General features: G+C 43.6%; 2 pseudogenes; both read left to right on the top strand.

Moving 5' to 3' along the window:
* The first annotated feature begins 3,409 nt into the window (after positions 1–3,409).
* Positions 3,410–4,585, top strand: LOC144160647 (THAP domain-containing protein 1-like; annotated as a pseudogene).
* A 1,021-nt stretch (positions 4,586–5,606) lies between these two features.
* Positions 5,607–6,296, top strand: LOC144160850 (uncharacterized; annotated as a pseudogene).
* Positions 6,297–19,416: the final 13,120 nt, after the last annotated feature.

Genomic DNA, 19,416 nt, shown 5'->3' with positions numbered 1-19,416 from the left:
AGAGTTATTGCGATAAGCAACAAAAAACGCTTTTAGAAACAAAACTGACCAAACATTACGAGTATCCTAAAAAACTGCGGAGCGTTTGAACAACATTTTAAACAAATTGTACGACACACTGCTGTATCTAAACATGTTGTGTAAAGTCATTTCTTCCCCACTGTGAACTTTGTTTGCAAATACTTGTAGTCATTTTTTACCCATCCTTACTTCAAATTCGGTGGATTCGGAATGTTTGCTTTCTGAGGTATCTTTTGTTTGCTCTTCTCCTCGCCATGCCTGATGAAATCTGTTTAGTGCTGTAGAACGTAGAAAATATAAGCCCTGTGCTTGACAACATTTCTGCATATCACTTAACGCTTGTTGGTTGTATTATTTGGCCGATACTAAGTAGTTTAATGAACCTAGGGTGTCAGGAAGTTGTATTTTTAACTTTAAAAACATCCTTAATTGTTTAAGAATGAAAGAGAGGTGTCAAAATAACAATTTCAAACATTTGCTCATTTCTATTTTTTCTCATTCAGCAAAGTTATGAATAATTCAACACTGTCGTCTACGGTAATGGAAATAAAAAATTATATATTTCATTTCTTCCAATTCGGTTTTGGTTACGCCAGCTCGACAAATCGTCCTTAACACATAACAAAAATTCCTTCGCTCTTGTGTATTTGTTCGATCTTTCTTCTAAGATTGAACCACGCCAATGACACCATTATTCTTACAACCCTCTTTATACAATGAAGGCCTATTTGATAATTGGAGCTGCGTTAACATTTCTGAAAAATACCACTGCAATAGTGAATTACCAGTTCATGTGGCAGGTGCTACTTCTGAATTTGGGCTAGATTAACAATATCTGCCTCAGGGGTTGATTTTGAACCTTGTAATTTTATTTACAATATTGATCGTGTCTCACTCCCACGAAACTCTCTCACTCTGTCTTATACCCACACGACACAACTATATCTCCCGAGTCACTTTCTTGCAGCTCTCTTTTACATTTCGAAAACGCACTTCTAGCTATTACAAATGATACCACGGGAAAAAGTTATTATAAACCAACCCAATACCTAGTTTACGAATTTTAGGTGTGCTAAAAGGTCATTGCATTTTTGTGAACTCTTAAGCCTATGTTCTCAGTTCATGTCCGTCCCCCTCGATACTATTACTGTTCTTCCTGTGCTTCTTGAATGTCACCTGATGATTTATGTATACAGGCATTGGGTCAGAAAGAAAATAGCCTTCGATATTTTGGCTGTTATAAAAGGTCATCAAGGTTTCTCCTTAGATTTATTTCAGTTTCTGTACTTTGACCTCACTCATTCTTGTATTATTTATGGTATTGGCGCTTGCGGAGACATGTATGGGTGTCATCGAACGTATAATGATAGCATACAAAGTCAATATCTCCGTATTCTTATTTATATCGCAAACTCGATCACACGAAGAAAACTTGAGCGTATGTGCATCTCTGTCATGTGTATTGCCTCTGTGCTTTAAATACGAAATAGATCGAACTAGCTCAAATTTCTGTTCTACCATTCCGCATTGTCCCGTACAGCTCACCTTACCTTACAGCTTATCAACACCATGCGAAAAAATACCGTACGTGCAAGCAAAATATTTTATAGCCTAGCTGAGTTTTGTTTCAATCCCAAAATGCACTACTGCTGTTTGATTTTACTGATCCACTGTTTTCAATACAACCACGCTACCAGATTTGCAACAAACCTGAACTTTTTGCAATCAGCCTTGTGCAAAAAATATAGGAAATTGACCGCTGCCATTGCTGCCGTTTCTTCACACAATGACGTTTCTTTTTCTTGAAAGTCTATGTATGTACTGCCATCATAGAAATAGCGTAGTTTATTATCACTTAGCTACTTTTTGCCATATATTCTATATACGTGTATTTTCTCCGCTGTTTACTTGCTATGGTATTTTTGTTTTGTCTCTTCTTTGTTTCTGTTGTTTTTCGTTGCCGTTTGGGTTTCTTCACTTATGTAATTACTCACCCAAAATATTTGTATAATTGATTCAAATTTACTCAATACGTGTTACTTGTTTGTTTTATCCAATCAAGTGTTTGTTATTGATCGTGGCTTGCCTTAGATTTTCTTGTTTGGGACCCATATCTGTACGGTAATATAGCGGCACAACGTTTCTGGTAGCAGTATTGAACCTAAACTGAAAATGATACATCCGCAAACTAGAAAGAAATGATACAAAAATGTGTACGCATCGCACTTTTGATAACTATTCACACATGGCAGTTTTTGCATGTACCCTTCGGATTCTAGCAAGTCGGGCTCTCGCAGATGTATTGTCGCAAGTGTATTGCTTCAACTTAACTAGGATTTCGTCTGCGACAGTAATTCGTCAGTGCTAGAAAGCACATCAGGTACGAGACAGAGTAATAACCATAAGCAAGCGAAGTGACTCGATGAGAGCTGCATGCATTTCACTCATAGTTGAAAATGAACAGACGATGCTTATTAGGCAATGTCCCAAGATGCTGTGAGTTTTTATTACAAAAGTTACACGCAAAATACTTGCCGTTTTCCGGTCACATCGTATCTCCAATCTGAAAATGAAGTGCTAGAGGCACCTAGATGCGAGAGAACGCAATGTTTGTTATGTAAGGAATCGCGAGCACCTCCCAAAAGACGTTTGTCCGTAGGGACCAAAAACATCGGGCGTGGAATGTCGAGGTAATATTTTTACGTCAAGCTGGAAGAAAACGAGGCACAAAATAAACATCGAGGGAGAAGGAGCTCGCGAGCTACGCGAGACTCAAAAAGTGTTCGCAAATGCCTTACTCTACAGTAAGTCGAGGCATGGATCTCACCTTGTTCGACATCCATTCTCACACCATCCACCCATGTCGGTGACGGGAGCTGAAGGAACCCCTCGAGTGCTTTCTTTGGCCCCTCGCCTGCTGCGTGAGGTGTGACCGCTGACCCGTAAAAGGTTGTAATGTGGTACGCGTGAGGAAGTGCTGGCCTGCTGCACTTGTCGCGTGCCCCATGTCCGACGTGAAGCATTGGTTGCTCGGCGTGGATTCATATCTGCGGTCAGGTCTACGCAAAGAGGATAAAAAGATTTGCTATAGCAAAACTGGCGCCCGCCAGATGACGCCAGCGGCCGCCATCTTGCCGGAGGCAGAAAGCGCGCTGCCGGCGTAGCGCCTCCATGCTTCTAGCTGGTGCACACTGTTCTGTTGGAAGTTTTCAATGAGTGCAATCCTTGCTCTTGGATGATGGCTGCCTCCTGCGTTGCCTACGGACGTACAAGCAGGCTGAAGAAAGGTTGGGGTCTCACAATTCACCTGTAAGTATAAGAAAGCTGTGTTCAATTGAGCATCTCGCGGTCATTTCAGCCGCATTGTAGTTTGCTTGCACGCCCGCGCATGAAGGAGCAGCAAAATGACATTGCCGTTACGTGTGCCACAGTTGATTTACGTAGATTTTTTGGCAGGTTTCCGAAGCATGCAGTGGTGCGGAGTCATTTGGGAGCTGGCAGTTCGTCGTGAAGGGTGGCGCTCTGAGGAAGGAGACCATTTGTGCTCTGTGCATTTCACTCCATGAGTGCTTCGACCGCACTAGGCAAACGACGCGACTGCAGGTGGGAAGTGTGCCCACGGTGTTTCCAGCTTTCCCGCCTTATCTGCAGAAACCTGTAAGTATTACTGCCATCGTTGAACGAGAAGCGGATTGTTTAGCGTGCATTACTCCTGTAGCGGTACGGCCGCTGCATAGTTACTTGTTCCACTGATTGTTGTTATGGGTATGCGCGGCATTTTTTGCGGGCCGAGAATTGGCTGTACGGTGGAGGAGTACCTGTTGTTAACTGGTGATGAAGATACATCCAGCGAATGGAAAGTTATACAAGAGCGTTTGCCAGGTCTTTTGTCCAGGCATACAACGTCTCGAGCACGACTATGAAAGAGCTTGTTACTTATTACATCTATTATTTCTCCCAATAAAATGTGTAGCCTAAATATTGCCTGAGAAAACGTATGGTTTCAACTTCAGGTCAAACGGAAGCGTGACGACCCCATGTCTCAGGAGTTTCTCGGCCCCGCCTGGTTCTGAGCATTCAGGGTTGTTTGACCTGCCTGGAGCTGAAGATCTTCCTGAAGACTCGCCCACCTACTAAGACAAGCACCTTGCTGCACAAGAACAGATAACGCAATTAAGAAGAAGGCCAAAACACTGCAGCAAAATAAACGAAGGCTGGTCAAGAGAAATGAAACCGCCCAAGAAATCAACAAAGCGACATCCAGAAGTACTTTGCAGGGCAGACAATTAACAGAAGGGCAAGTCCCACCTGAGCTAAGAGCATTTGCATTTACTTTACATTTTTATACTCCCTTCGCTTACGAGTACGTACAAGCCAAGTTCAACGAGGCCCTCCCGTGCCAGCGAACACTTAGGGGCTGTTACAAGTCGATTCAAGGAGCTCCTGGCTTCACAGACGACGTATTTGCTTACCTTGAGAAGTTTGCAGGAGCACGTGATGTGCCCTTCTACTGCGCTCACACTGTAGACGACATGGCCTTCAGGAAACACCTAGAGCTAGTTAGGGATAACGTACTAGGGTATGTTGACTTGGAAACTAGGATTGACGATGACAGTCTTCCCAAAGCTGCAAATGCGTTTGTCTTCATGATCGTTGGCGTCAACGTCACATTTAGATGCCAGTTGGATACTTCTTAATCGACTCACTCACAGGAGCAGAGAGGGCCGATCTAGCCAAACAGTGCATTGAGAAGCTTGCGTCAGTAAAGGCAGAAGTTGTCTCACACACGTTTGGCTGAGCCTTGTCGAATTTCACTATGGCCAGGTGTGTAGGTGGTCAGTTTCGTGTTGATTGTGAGCAAATTTCTACAAGCCTTTTGAACCTGGTGGATAAAGCTAAAAATGTTTATTTTGTCCTTGACGCCTGCCACATAATTAAACTAATCCGCAATTCCTTGGCGAATTTAGGCTACATTGTTGACGCTTAAGGAAAGCACATCAAGTGAGCCTACATGGTGGCATTGGAGGCATTACAGCGTTCCGAAGGGCTGCTGCTGGGAAACAAACTCACTAAAGTCCACGTGCAATGGGAAAAACAAAAAAAATGGATGTGCGGTATGATGTGCGAGTGTTCAGTTTCTCTGTTGCCGATGCCTTGGACTTGTGTGAAAACGTGCTGAAGCTACACCAGTTCCGGGGCGCCAGTGTAACATCAAATTTCGGGAGGGTCTTCGATCACGTGTTCGACCTCTTGAATTCCAAGAGCCGTTTTGCAAGTTCATACAAGGCTCCTCTGCGGAAGCAGATTGAAGCCTGCTGGAAGCCATTCTTAGCCGACACCCAAGGGTATATAAAGTGATTGAGAGATCTGTCGGGACGGCGAGTTTCAGAAGGCTTGAAAAAAAAACTGGTTTTTTAGGCTTCTTGATCTGCAGGTCCCAGCACTGAAAAAATGTTCGATGAGCTTGTTGGCAGGGTAAGCATAAGTACTTGTTGACGCACAAACTGAACCAGGATCACGCTGAGAACTTCGGATCCGTTCGTGGCCGAGGCGGGTATAACAACCACCCAACCGCTGCCCAGTTCATGGCGGCATACTAGCGTTTGCTGGTTGAAACAGAACTGACGTCTTATAATTCGGGAAACGCACCAAAGACATGGTTTTCATCCAGAATACTTCTACTGTTGTCGCCCAGGTAGACGCCGCGGCCACATTCACGGACATGCGCAGGTCGTCCATCTTGGATCCTCATGACGACAGGACTGCATGCACCCCGAAAATCTTTCCGCCATAGTTTTTCAGGTGGTGCCTTATATCGCAGGCTTCGTTGGACTCCAAGTGACCAAGACAACCACACGCGAAGAGTGAATTGGGGCCTTGTACTCAGATGAGCCAGCTCCTCTAGTTGAGCAGAAAAACAGAGGTGAGCTCATCTCCCCGTGTAACGATTTCATTGGCTTGTGAAAAGTCGTTGCAAAGTGGTTGCGATGGCTACAGATTGAGTGTGGAAAGATTCAAGCCGTCAACTCCAAGCCAAAGCACCTGGTTTTGGAAGTGCTACGACTGTCTGTAGAGAAAAATGGTTTCAGGAGCTAGAGCAACACATTCTTGAACTTGAACCTCGTCACAATCATATCTGCAGCTTGTGCAAAAACGTTCCAGAGCTGTATGTAAAAATCCGCATCCATCACCTGACAAAAGAAAGAAACCGCGAGATCATCAAGGACAGAGTCAGGCCAGTCCTTTCACGAATAATCATCTTCAAACACCAGTGAGTCTCCCCGCAGTGCAAATTCCGGCTATGCTATCGCATATATTTTTATTGTTTGTGTAAGTGCTTTTTGTGCCATTTTCGTGTTTTTCTAAGCGTTTTCTTAGGCCATTTGGCCACCGACAAGTGAAGAATATATGTTTACAACGTGACGCAAGGGTTTTTATTGTTTTGAAGACGCGGAAAACTGCATCTGCTGCTCAAATGAGCCCGAGCGCAGCTGTACTCGGCTGTTTCTTGCCACTTCTGAGGTGTCCGCCGGCGGCTTGGCACGGCTTTACCCGCTCCCATGGGTACACATAGGCGGCTTTCACTCCAGCAAGATTTTATGTCCTCCTTGGGTACACGCCGCGGGGCACCTTGAGAACATTACCGAGATGCCAGAGCTTTCTGAAACACCACGAAAAGAGCTCCCAGGATCGACCAGGACTCAACAAAGCTTACTTTCTTGAGCTGAAAACTCCAGAATCCGGCCTACCACGCACCACCCAGGCGTTCACATGATTGCAGGGAATAAATGACCCCTAGACCAAGCCTGTTTCTTCCTTCTTTTCCTGCACAGAGGCATATACCTCGAACTTTTATGCGTGATCAACCCTGCACCACCTCACTTGGTCACAGTACATCACCACGTTTTCATCGACGAAAGGATCTAACACAAAGAGCGATTGGTGAATTGTTCTTTTAGGAAAAAATGGCAGTCTCTACTATTTATTTTACTGAGCCAGGCATATTGGCGTTCTAGCGCAAACACTCCTGAAGCATTGGCTGTACAAATTAAGGAATGTCGCCACACGGTAATAGCTGTGCTAGCATAAGGTTTGAGTCACTATTATATGCGAAAAATGAAACTGACAGGTAAAAAGATGGGCGCGTTGGTATTACCTAAATAAATGGAAAATGTAATTGTTACTTGTTACTTAATGTACCCAAAAGAATGGTGTTCTAGAACATACATTCTCTTTTTGCTACTTCTTTAAAAAAAGTCTCGACGAGTGAGTAAACAGTTGTGGGAGGTCCATAAGGTGGGAGGCCCATAAAAAAGAAGTGCACTGAAGAGACTGAGCGAATTCTATTATACATACCGATTTGGAAACAGTGCTTTTTGCTGCATCCATTCGGGCGGCTTCCCGTTCCATGAAGAAACATCTGTGCGCATTGGCTGCACTGCTGTATGGTTAAAAGTGGTCGCGCTTCTCAGTAGGCAGTCCCACGACACATAAGTACGAACAACAGTACATTTTGTAAAAACGTGACGTCTAAACCAGCTCTACACGCATTCTGTCATACTGAATTATAACCATGCCGCTTTAAAACATGTTCCAATGCGTACTTGCGTTCCCGAGAGAAGACGGCAGGTGCATTGGTTTCATTGTATTGCATCTTTATAGAAAAAAAGAGCTATCCGCGACTGAATAAACGCTAAATGTCTGAGAGAAAAATATCCCTCAACAAAGGGAAGGAACACATGAAGAGCTCGTTTTGTATGTTTAAAGCAAAATAATACCAATCAGTACTTTTTATTCCGTATATCTTGGCTGCAGGCGTTAAAGTAAAAGAGCTGCAGACGCAATGTCTGCATCACGTTAGGGATGACAGTTTTCTCAGTGTGTGAATAACACTCCCTTTCAGGCACATTGTAAAGACAAAAAATTAACACCCGGGTACAAAGTGGTTACTTGAGTGCAGGTGCTACCATTTTCAGATAAAAAATTACATTAGCCTATTTGTACTGTATGTTCCCAGGCGGACTCGCGTCCTAACAAAAAATGTGCAGACGTACTGCCTGTCCCACTTTGATGTTAAGGATTTCTGAGGTAGCGACTACTCCGTCCTGGCGTAAACGTAATGTGCGAGAGAGGAAACAAGTTATGAGCAATGAGAAATTACATTAAGGCAGCAGCGCGATTATCAACCATCCTACATAACAATTAGTGATTTACAATATGTATAAAGGTGGGTCGCGTTCTAGCAAGAATGCCACCGATACATTGGCTGCATCACTGTATTGATAAATTAGCCTCCCCGATAGCATCAGCAGTGCCAGGTGGCACATAAAAGGCGAAAGAAAGAAAACTTAGTTTTGAAAGAGACGTCACATATTAATGGCTCCCCGAAGTGATTCTGTATATTGCCGCAAACCATGTATGGGTTTGTTAATTCCTTGTTTGCTTTTACTGCCGTGGTGCGCCCGGCTGTGTTTTCTGCATTCTAAGCAAAGCGCCTTTTGCATTCTTTATTTTTATGCCGTACCGGCCATTACATTCAGATAACCAGCCTGTTTCGCCCTAACTTCGCTAGCCCACAATAGCCTTGTGATTTACAATGTTCTGGGTGTGAATCGACTGTTACAGAAACAATCGCACCGAAAGATGAAAGCCGGCAGAGGAGACACCGCGGAATTCGGTTCGGCGACACTCGTCTGCGGAAGTAACTTTGTTGACCGCTGCTTCGCCGCTACTGCAATCTTTTGAGTTGTTAGGGGAGCACACGTTCGCTCCACTAAACTTGTTTCTCATTCAAGACAACTGCGTTGTCCTAGGATTCGTGACAATATTGTAATCAAAAATGCTGTTCTTTATTCCTCTTAATAATGTGGCTTTTCATTATAGCAAGCTGCAGACAAATTGGCTGTACTGCTTCAGTATTAAAATGACCTCCGCGTGTGAATGAAAAGCGCTGAAACCAGATTAGGTATCAACGGAGGCCATCTGGGCGAAAAAAAGCGTGAATGAGAAGTTCCAGGAGCAGTTTAGTGCGAACGAAGGTAATCTCGGCCAAAAAAAGACATGTGGCATAAACAATTCATCTGGCATTGCCAGTTTAGTAAATATTTTTGAAACGCTAGTTATTAAAATATATATTTAGGCGGCTTTGAGTTTTGGAAGAAAGATGCAGTTCCGCTGGCACTATCTCTTTAAAGTTAAAAATCGTCTCCGCTAATGAATGAGCACTGGTAGAACCCAAATAAGGTGCTAGACAGAGTAATATCTGTAAACAAAGCAAATCGACGTGGCACATGCACGTGTTGCTTTTGGAATAATTACCAGGCGCAGCTTTTTACTGTATAAAACAAAACACCTTTGACGTCTAACCTAAAATATGCATTGTCGTTGTCTGTAGCAGTGTTGTGCCTAAAATAATATCGGCCAGTAAAAAAAAGCAGTACTAGCAGGTACAAGGTGCGAGAGAGAGCCCATCTGTGAACCAAAAAAACTCACACAAAAGAGGCGGAGAGGATAACTTTATTACTAAAGAAACCGAATACGCTGTATGATTCTTCATGTACCTTGTGGCTTTGCATTCTAGCAATCAAGCTGCATAGACATTTAATGATATTCTTTATTGTTGCAAATTGTCCAAAAGATGGAAAAGTGGGTATTATTGAGGCACAAGGGAAAAAGACAAAAAGGTCGTAAGCTAATTGATATTATGTGAAACAATAAAGAGTCAGTGTATTTTACGGCATTTAGCGGTGTGGCTTCGAGTAATGGGAAGAAAGCTGCACATTCATTGGCTTTACCTAAGACGGGTAAATGTGGCGTTTCGAAGTAAATAAGCAGTGCATTAGGCACAAAGCGGGAGACCGCAAGAAATGTCTGCTACCAAAGCCAAGTGACGCGACGACACCAGCGTGCGCTGCCCTAAAAAATATTTGAGACTTAGCCCTAAAGGGGCTTGAACGTTGGACAAATGGCTCTGCTGGCGCCGTGCAAAAGGGACACCCGTGAAAGAAAATTGCATAAATGGTCTGGCCTCTCCGTGTTTCCGCACGCGTGTTTCCTTGTTACTTAAAAGTGCAAACGCTTGTTACTCTGATATGACACGCATATTTTTTTTACAGAAATTAGTTGCGGGCGACGCTCGTTAATTTCATAATTGACCTAATTTAGGGTAATAATTGATTAGTCATTGATTGGGCTAAAAGTGAATTTGATGTCACTAGGTATTGTGACATCAAATTAAAGGTCTCGATGAGGCAAATCTCGTGGGACAAATTAGAAATCGCCTGCTAGCTATACTCAAGTGATAGTCACGTGAGTCATAGATTGGGCTAGAAGTCAAATTTATGTCACTAGGGCTTGTGAGGTATCAAATTAAATATCTCAATGAGGGGAAACACGTGGGATATATTAAAAATCGCTTCCTACTCAGAGTCACGAGGTAGTCACGTGAGTCACAGCTTGGCCTAAAAGTCAAAGTGATGCCGCTGGGGCTTGTGATGTATCAAATTAAACCCTTCGTTGAGAGAAATCATGACGAACAAATTAAAATTCGCTTCCTAGTTGTAGTCATGAGATAGTCACGTCAGTCTTAGATTGGAATAAAAGTCGAATTGATGCCACTAGGGCTTGTGAGGTATCAAATAAAGGTCTCGGTGAGTGAAATCACGCTGGCCAACTTAAAAATCGCTTCCTAGCTAAGGTCAGGAGATAGTCACCTGAGCCATTAATTCGGTTAAAATTCAAACAGATGCCACTAAGGCTTGTGAGGAATCAAATTAAAGGTCTCGATGAAAGGAATCACGAGATACAAATTAGGCATCGCCTTGTAGCTATAGTCATGAGATAGTCAGGAGAGTCAGATTGTGTTAAAAGCCAAACTGATGCCACTAGGCCTTCTGAGGTATCAAATTAAAGGTCTGAATCAGGGGTGTCACGTGGGACAAATTAAAAATAGCTTCCTAGTTATAGTCAAAGATATAGTGCGTGTCATAGATTGGCTTAAAAGTCAAAGTGATGCCACTGGGGCTTGTGAGGTATCAAACTGAAAGCCTCGATGCGAGGAATCACGGGGCACCAATCAAAATTGCCTCCTAGTAATATACATGGAATGGTGACGTGAGTCACGAATTCGGTTAAAATTCAAATTGGTGCCTCTAGGTCTTGCGAGGTATCAAAGTAAAGGTCTCGATGGGGGGAATGACGTGTGAAAAATTTACTAATAACTTCCTAGTTATAGTCAGGAGACAGCTGCGTGGGTAATGGATTCGGTTGAAAGTCAAATTGATGCCACCAGGGCTTGTGAGGTATCAAAATAAATGCCTCGATGAGGGGAATCACTTGGGACATATTAAAACTCCTTCCTCGTTATAGCCATGAGATAGTCACTGTAGTCATGGATTCGGTAAAATTCAAATTGAGGTCACTGCGGCTTGTGGGGCATCAAATTAATGGTGTCAGTGAGGGGAATCACGGGGTACAAATTAAAAATCGCTTCCCAGTTATAGTTATGAGATAGTCACTAGAGTCATGGATTTGGTTGAAGGTCATATTCATGCCTCAGGGGCTTGTGAGGTACCAAATAAAAGGTGTCGATGTGGGAAATTGCCATGGATAAAAAAGTTAGCTTCTTGGTTGTAGTCATGATATAGTCAATTGAGTCAGATTGGTATAAAAGTGAAATTGGTGCCACCAGGGCTTGTGAGGTATCAAATTAAAGGTGTCAATCTCTAACAGGGGAATAACGTGGGTAAAATTAAAACTGCTTCCTTGTTATTGTCATGATATATTCACGTGAGTCATATATTTGCTAAAAGTCAAATTGATGATGCTGGGGCTTGTGAGGTATCTAATTATAGGTCTCGCTGAGGGGAATCACGTGGGACAAATTATAAATCGATTCCTGGTCATAGTCATAGGATAGTGACGTGAGGCATAGATTTGGTCAAAAGTCAACGTGATGCCAATAGGGCTGTGAAGTAACAAATTAGAGGCCTCCATTAGGGGAATCACTTGAGGCAAAAAAAATAATAATCGCTTCCTAGTTATAGTCATGAGAGTCACTTTCGTCACACATTGAGTTAAAGACAAACTGTGGCGCTAGGGCTTGTGAGGTATCAAATTAAAATTCTTATGGAGGGGAATTACGGAGGACAATTAAAAATTGTTTTCTAGTTATATTCACGAGATAGTGACGTGAGTCATGGAATAGATTAAATGTCGGTGTTTTGCCTGAATGGCTTGGGAGAGATCATATTACAGATAAAAAATATTGAAAAGATAACAAAGAAACTTTTAAATAAAATTCAATACGTCACCTGTTTAGGTGACATCAGTAGACATCACAAGACGAGAGAAGTCCGCGAAAAATCCGTATTAGGGTAGAGCGGACAGTGTGGACGAGATTTTCTTTTTAGAATGTATGTGTTCGTCTTTCTCTATTTTAAAATCAACATGAAGGAGAAATATCTTTGCTGACAGTTTTTAAAATTGTTCTTGGGTATTGGTGAATGTTTTTCACTATTGACGTGCCACTGCTATCAAAGCCACTCAATTTGCTGCTGATTGAGCTCCCATTATCTCAGTTAGACGAGATAAATCATTCGCCTCTTACATTTTTTGGTGTGTAGGTGTAGCGCTGAATTATTAACATTTAGAGCAAATTTCGTTCGCCTTAAACATAATTTGATCTACATCTTAGAGTTGTACTAGATATGCTAGGCAGTTTCCATCGTAATATCATATTACTGCTCATAGAACAAAATAAGATTAATAGGGTGAAGCAATTGTGGGGCAGCCGCTGGTGACCTAACGTAATGCGGCCTTCGCAGGAAACACATTGATTGATTGATTGATTGATTGATTGATTGATTGATTGATTGATTGATTGATTGATTGATTGATTGATTGATTGATTGATTAATTGATTGATTGATTGAAGGATTTAACGGGCCGACGCAGCGCGGGCGGTGAGGCGCTCCGTAGTGGAGGGTTCCGGATTAATTTTTACCACCTGGGGATCTTTAATGTGCTCCGAAATCTCGTACACACGGACGTTTTTGCTTTTTGCCTCCATCAGAAAAGCGGCACCGCCCTCGGGAATCGAACCCGCGACTTCGTGCCAATACATGGCTTGGTTACGTTCGCGGTAGCCGCTTGTATAATGTAGTTTTTCCACGGGGGGCGCGATGGTAAGTACACAATGGCTAGAAGGAAACCTTGTGAGAGCCTCACATGTGTTACTCTCACTCCACCTCGGAAAATCTTTCTACGCGGTTCTTTCTAAATACGGGGTGATTTTTCTCAGCCACTGCAAAAAACGTTATTCGGGTTTGGATATATATAATGGAATGGTGGAATGCCGTGAGCCTGAAATCTAAGGTATCTGTTGGGATACAAAATGTCTAGTGGAGCTGCAGAAAAACGATCGTCACAATGATAATCATGACCACTTCGTCGACGCCTCGAATTCATACAGTATTGAAATGAAAGCGCTCGTTTGAGTATTCATGTTCTGGAACCGCGCTTGTGGCAAATATTGATCAATTACCTTGGCGTAAATGCAGTTAGGGTACCATAAGCCCTCTCTACATGATGCGAATTTACAATAAAATTTGCAGCTGGGGCGTCGCTTTTGCGGCAATATGTCGTTTTGCTGGACAGGTTAAAACATCCAAGCGATCGATTTTCTTTGCTGCCGAAGCTACAAAATAGGTAGTTTTTACTGCTCGAGCAGTGACGCAAATGCAAATTTGCAAAAAATTCGCACCATGCAAAAAAGGGGCTACAGTAAATACAGCTTATATCGAGCACGGATGTATCGAATTATTGCTATATCGAACCATTCTATATTTCTGGTAAAAAATTCCTGAATTTTTACCTATTTATTTCGAACGCCATTTTGCTCACAATGGAAATATCGAACTCTCCCGTCGATATATCCCGTCTCTCGTCGGGGGCTTGCAACATACTCTCTAGAGGATGAAGTCGTTTATACCGAATTTCACTACAGAAATGTCAAGCACTCCAATCAGGTGCCGTCAGGACACTGCTGGAAAATGTTACATTTTCACTTCATCTGTCTTTCAAATACCTGGGCTCCGTGATTGACAACTTCCTTTCCCCGACGGTGGCTGTAGTTTCGTTTCATCCTAGCAGCACGACGCTCCCTAGGCACTCGTTTGGAGAGAGCACTGCTTGCTTTCTTGAGGCGCTCTGTGTTGCTTTTTTTCGGGCAGTTAATTCGCGGAAAATATCCATAGAAACAAGAGCTCTGAACAGATGGATCGAACGCCGGATAATCGGATCGAATTGAACAATCTATGACTAAATCCATAATAGGGAGGTTGAGCAGAGGGGACCTACAGTGGGCTAGCGCGGAAAGGTGGTGTTACAGGCACGGGTGGCAGAAGACTGCTCTTCTTTGATGATATTCCCACAAAATAAGCAGATACAGGGCCTTTTTTGTATTATTTCAGTTGAAAATTGAAATTATGGGGGTTTCACTCACCGCGGCGGTGCACCTGGGCGTTGAGGGCTCTGGAATACGTTTGATCACATGGGGATCCTAAACGCACGACGTAATCTTAACATGCGATCGCCTTTTTTTTCTCGTCCATATGAAATGCAGAGATTGGGAGCGGGATCAAACCCGCGTCCTTGGGCTCAGCAGCATAACAGAGCCACTGCAGCGGGTGGTATTTTTCATTACTGCCGTGTAAAGGATGTAAAGCCGCTTCGTAAGCGCACTGGTTCGGCATGTGTGTAGTTGTTAATACCTTAAAAACATAAAGAGCCATAAATATGTCTACTATCCGGGTACAATATTGTTTTGGTATATCGTTGCTACACATGTCATATAAGCCACGAGTAACAAAGTAGCAATAAAGAACCAAAACAAATGAACTAAATAATGTATATGTAAAACGCAAGCGTTAATTCGAATTGCAAGAAGATGCCACCTCAGTAGAGTTGTAACTTTCCATCAAATATTGAATGACGTGAAATTTTTTTTTAGTTTTTAAAAAACCAAAAAATTAAAAAAACACGGTTGTCAGCTTATTATTAGCTCGACAACTTTTTAAATGGCTGCTGAAAAGCTTTACAAAAATGTTTTGGGGGCATTCTTTTACAGTTTTCTTGACAGTGAATTCGGAAAGATGTTTATTTCTTGAGAAATTTCACCGAAACAGCCTTTTTTCGTGAAAGCAAACCGCCCCTGCCCGTGGTACCAGCATTGACTACCTTTGCGATCGGGAATCGGAAGATGACGTCCTATTCGGAAGCCCCGGAGCTGCGGTGACCACTAGCCCGCAGAGCTCATTCGGTTCCCATTGACATACGGGCATAAAGCCCCTAGGATAATGGAAGGCACTCAAAATCTTTCCTTATAATATTTGAGCTTGAAGGATGCATAAAATGAACAAGTCTGCTCGCGGCGAGCTTTAAAAAGGAGTTTTCCCCGAACGACAAATGGCCGAGTTTGAATTTTGGGATGCAGGGATTTTGTGCTGATATGAATCGTCGCTTTCACAACCACCGCGAACACAGACCACCGTAAAGCACAGATTCAAGCCTACGTCATTTGTGAGTGCATGGGCTTCAAAAAGTTAGCTAAGGCGATCAAAAACGGCAAAGACGCAACTTTGAATCCTTTCTTCTCGGTCAAAACCAGAAATCTGACAATCCGGCCCGACATAGTGGACAACAAAGGCACAAGGAAACGGATGCTCGCAACAATCCTTCAGGCAAAGCTCTCCTTGCTACCAGTCGGCAACTCTGAAGAAGTGGTAAAATTCCTTAAGTCATGTCCGCCTGTGACCTGTGTATTGATCGATATTAAGGATCTGTATTACAGCTTACCCCAGAACGAAGCAATCAGTGTCGTCGAATAAGTGATTGACACATAGCGAAGATGTTAAGTTCCAAAATGTGTGTGGGTTTTGCGTTAAGGATTTCTTACGATTGCTTGAGTAATGCTTGAAATCCTTGTACATCAATATTGAGGGGATTTGTTTGTGCAAGTTGACGGCATTTCAATTGGTTGGTGTTTGGCGCCCGTGTCGTCAGATATTGTTCTGGCTCCAGGACCCGAGGAATCAGGGCAGAGCTTAGCAAGAGGAATGTGGTAGCCTGCTTCAGATATGCAGATGACCAATCAAAATGCCTTTACACAAGGCTTGAACTCACAGACACCTTCGAGCAATTGAGAACAGTTTTCAAGGCTGCCTTCGGCATGCTCGAATTCACCCACGAGGTCTATGAGAATTATTGCATTAAGTTTCTAGACCTTCATATACACATAGGCATGACTCACACTTGCTGGATGTACCAAACTGGGTCGGAAGAAGGGCTTTCGAGGAACGACTCGGCATATTCAAAAATAGTTAAAAGGGGCATTGAAGTCTCTAGCTTGACACAGGCCACCAGGAAACCTTGCCACCACCTCACTGAAGAAAGCTACGTCTTACAAACTTCTAGGCTCAGTAACCAGGGATACCCAGACAGCCTGCTGGCATTGGTCAGAGAAAAACTGCTCCAGTCTATCACAGAAGGAACTAAGAACAAAGAAACGAATCACAGGAGGAACTAGGAACAAAGAAACGAATGTAACAGAGAAAAAGACTCCTGTAGCTATGCCATGCATCCATGAAACAGGACACAGGTTAAAAAACTCTGGCAGAAAAGAATGATGTCAGAGTGGTTTTCTCTGCGCCTTCAAAGCAAAAAGGCACGTGCCGGAAAGTGAACGGCAGAAAGGAAAGCAAAGAACAATGCGGTGGTAAACACAGGCAGAAATTTGTTGATTGACAGATGGGTGTAGTATACAAAATACCCTGGCGGGCATGAAAGCATATATCGGACAAAGCGGAAGGTGCGTCAACGAACGCCTCAGAGAACACCGATTCGCCTGTCAGCAAGCACAGGCAACGAGCAACCTGTCACTCCATTGCAAAACTTGCAAACAGCGAGAGAGCACACCACAGTTTCAGAACCCGCACATTCTGGAACGCGCTAAATGCAGGATTACGGGCGAGATCATAGAAGCATACTATATAATCACATAAGAGGAAGGGTGCATTGGCATTCCCACAATACTGCTCACTCGTTAGGAGCGAAGATTCATTCAGAGAGAGCCACCATAATAAGAAATATAAGATACAGCAAGCAGTCCCTCCGACATTTTCCTGTCAGTGTTCTCGTGTATTGTTGCCGGTTAAGTAGATATGTTTCTGCACCTTAACAGTGTGGTTTTTGGTTTTATCGGTTTTACTTGGCGAGCACAAAGTGCCGACCTTGTGTGTATATTTGGGTGTCCCCCGTTTCTGTCTTCTTTTTAAATATTCAGTTGCAAGTTTGCGCCTCGTCCTTGTTCAGTTAGTGCCCTTTCGTCTGTATGTGTAGCGTAATTCTACAATAAGCACCACCAAGTACGCCCATTCTACGTCCTTTTAAACACATTCCTAGCACAATTTTTCAACACGCCACAGCCTCTTTCTCACGTGCGTATTTTTTTTCACAATTGGGCGGGCGATATTAAGCTCTGTGGCATCACTAACGTTTATTCCATTTTATGACTCACGTCACTGTTTTATGACTATACCCAGGAAGCAATTTTTGATTGGTCCCACGTGATTGCCCTGATCGAGAATATTAGTTGATACCTCACAATCTCTAGCGGTATCACTTGACTTTAACTAGACTTACACCAAATGTACGACTCGCCCCACTATCTCATGGCTGTAACCAGGAAGCAATAATTAATTTCCACCCAGAGATTCCAATCAATGAGACCTTTAATTTGATATCTCAGAAGAAAAAGTGGCATCACTTTGTCTTTTATCCCAATTTGTTGATCACGTGACTATCCCATCACTATAACCAGGACGCAACTTCTAATTTGTCGCTATGGATTATCCTCATCGAGACCTTTATTCTGATACCCCACACGCCCTAGTGGCTTCCTATTAAATTTTAACCAAACCTAAGGCTCACACCACTATCTCATCAATATAACAAGGAAGCAATTTTTGATTCGCCTCACGTGATTCCTCTCATCGAGACCTTTTATTTGATACCTTACAAGCCCCATGCCATCAATTTGACTTTTCACCGAATCTACGACTAACGTGACTATCTCGTGACTATAACCAGGCAGCAATATTAATATGCCTCACGTGGTTTCCGTCATCGAGACTTTTAATTTGATACCTAAAAAGTCCTGGTGGTATCAATTTGACTTTTAATTGAATATATGACTCACGTAACTATCTTATGAGTATAACCCAGGTGGCACAGAAAGTGTGCCCCAAGACCGGCCCCTCTATGGTCGCTTTCTGGCATGTCCGGGCAGCATCCAGGTTCTGGCACCCACTGATCACGCGTTGAACGGCCAACATTCGGCAACCAGCGCTTTGGTATTTTTCCGTCCGCCCGTGTCCGGACGCACAACGGCAGCTAACCGGCTGCCAGATATTCAGTTCTTTTACGGCTGCCGATGTTTTGAGAAAGAGAACGGCCGAAGTACGGCCTTAGGGCATTCGTTTTTTCTTCGGGAAGCGGTAATCGGCCGAAGCACGGCAAGCGACCGGCCACAGAATATGCGTATTCTTGCGGCAGTTGGTGTTCGAAAGGAGACCGGCCGGAGCGCGGCTGCCATGCATTAGTTGTTTCAACGGTGAACCGTGCGTCCGGCGGTTGAATATTCCTTTTCTTCGGCCAACCAGTGTTATGAAGGATACCGGCCGACGTACGGCCCCAGGATATATGTTTTTCATTCGGTTAGCTGTCCTCGGCCGAATTACGGCAAGCGAATGGCCACAGAATATTTGGCAACCGGTGTTCAAGAGGAGACCGGCCTACGTAAGGTACCTGGTTATACGTCATTTTTTCGGCAAACGGCAAACAGCCGAACAACTGCACGCGCCTGGGAGCCGAGAATTTATGCACAGACGTGTTTGGAAGGAGACCGACCGGTTTTTTACTGGGGGGAGAAAAAGCCGTTAGGGAGCCGAACGACGGGGACGCGTTTTTCGTCCGCTCCGTGTTTCTACGTTTTAAATGAACGAACATCATTTGTCAAACAGTAATGAGTGTTCTCGGTGAACGGGCAAGGTGCAAGGACTCACTGGACATTAGCAGGGAACCTTTTAGGCCATCGAAATGTCATTCATTGCCACAAGAAGACTGTGCCACACCGACGGGTGAGCTAAGCCTCGGCAATCACCGTCCCTACCACGCCTCTGCCGCCGGCTTCGTCGACGCATCTGCTCGAGGCTGTTCGCCCCCTCAAGAAATGGAGAGCATTGGAGACATTGACAGGGCAAAGATGTCCGATCCGAGATGGAGATCGTTCACCAAAATATTTGGCCTTCAAGGGCGTCGAGCAAGCGGCCACTACGC

The sequence above is a fragment of the Haemaphysalis longicornis genome, unplaced genomic scaffold, assembly GCF_048455015.1.
Source record: "Haemaphysalis longicornis isolate Haplotype H1 unplaced genomic scaffold, Haemaphysalis longicornis Haplotype H1 scaffold_11, whole genome shotgun sequence".
Taxonomy (NCBI): Eukaryota; Metazoa; Arthropoda; class Arachnida; order Ixodida; family Ixodidae; genus Haemaphysalis; species Haemaphysalis longicornis.
Note: the sequence above shows the minus strand (reverse complement) of the source record. Positions and strands in the feature narration are given on the sequence as shown.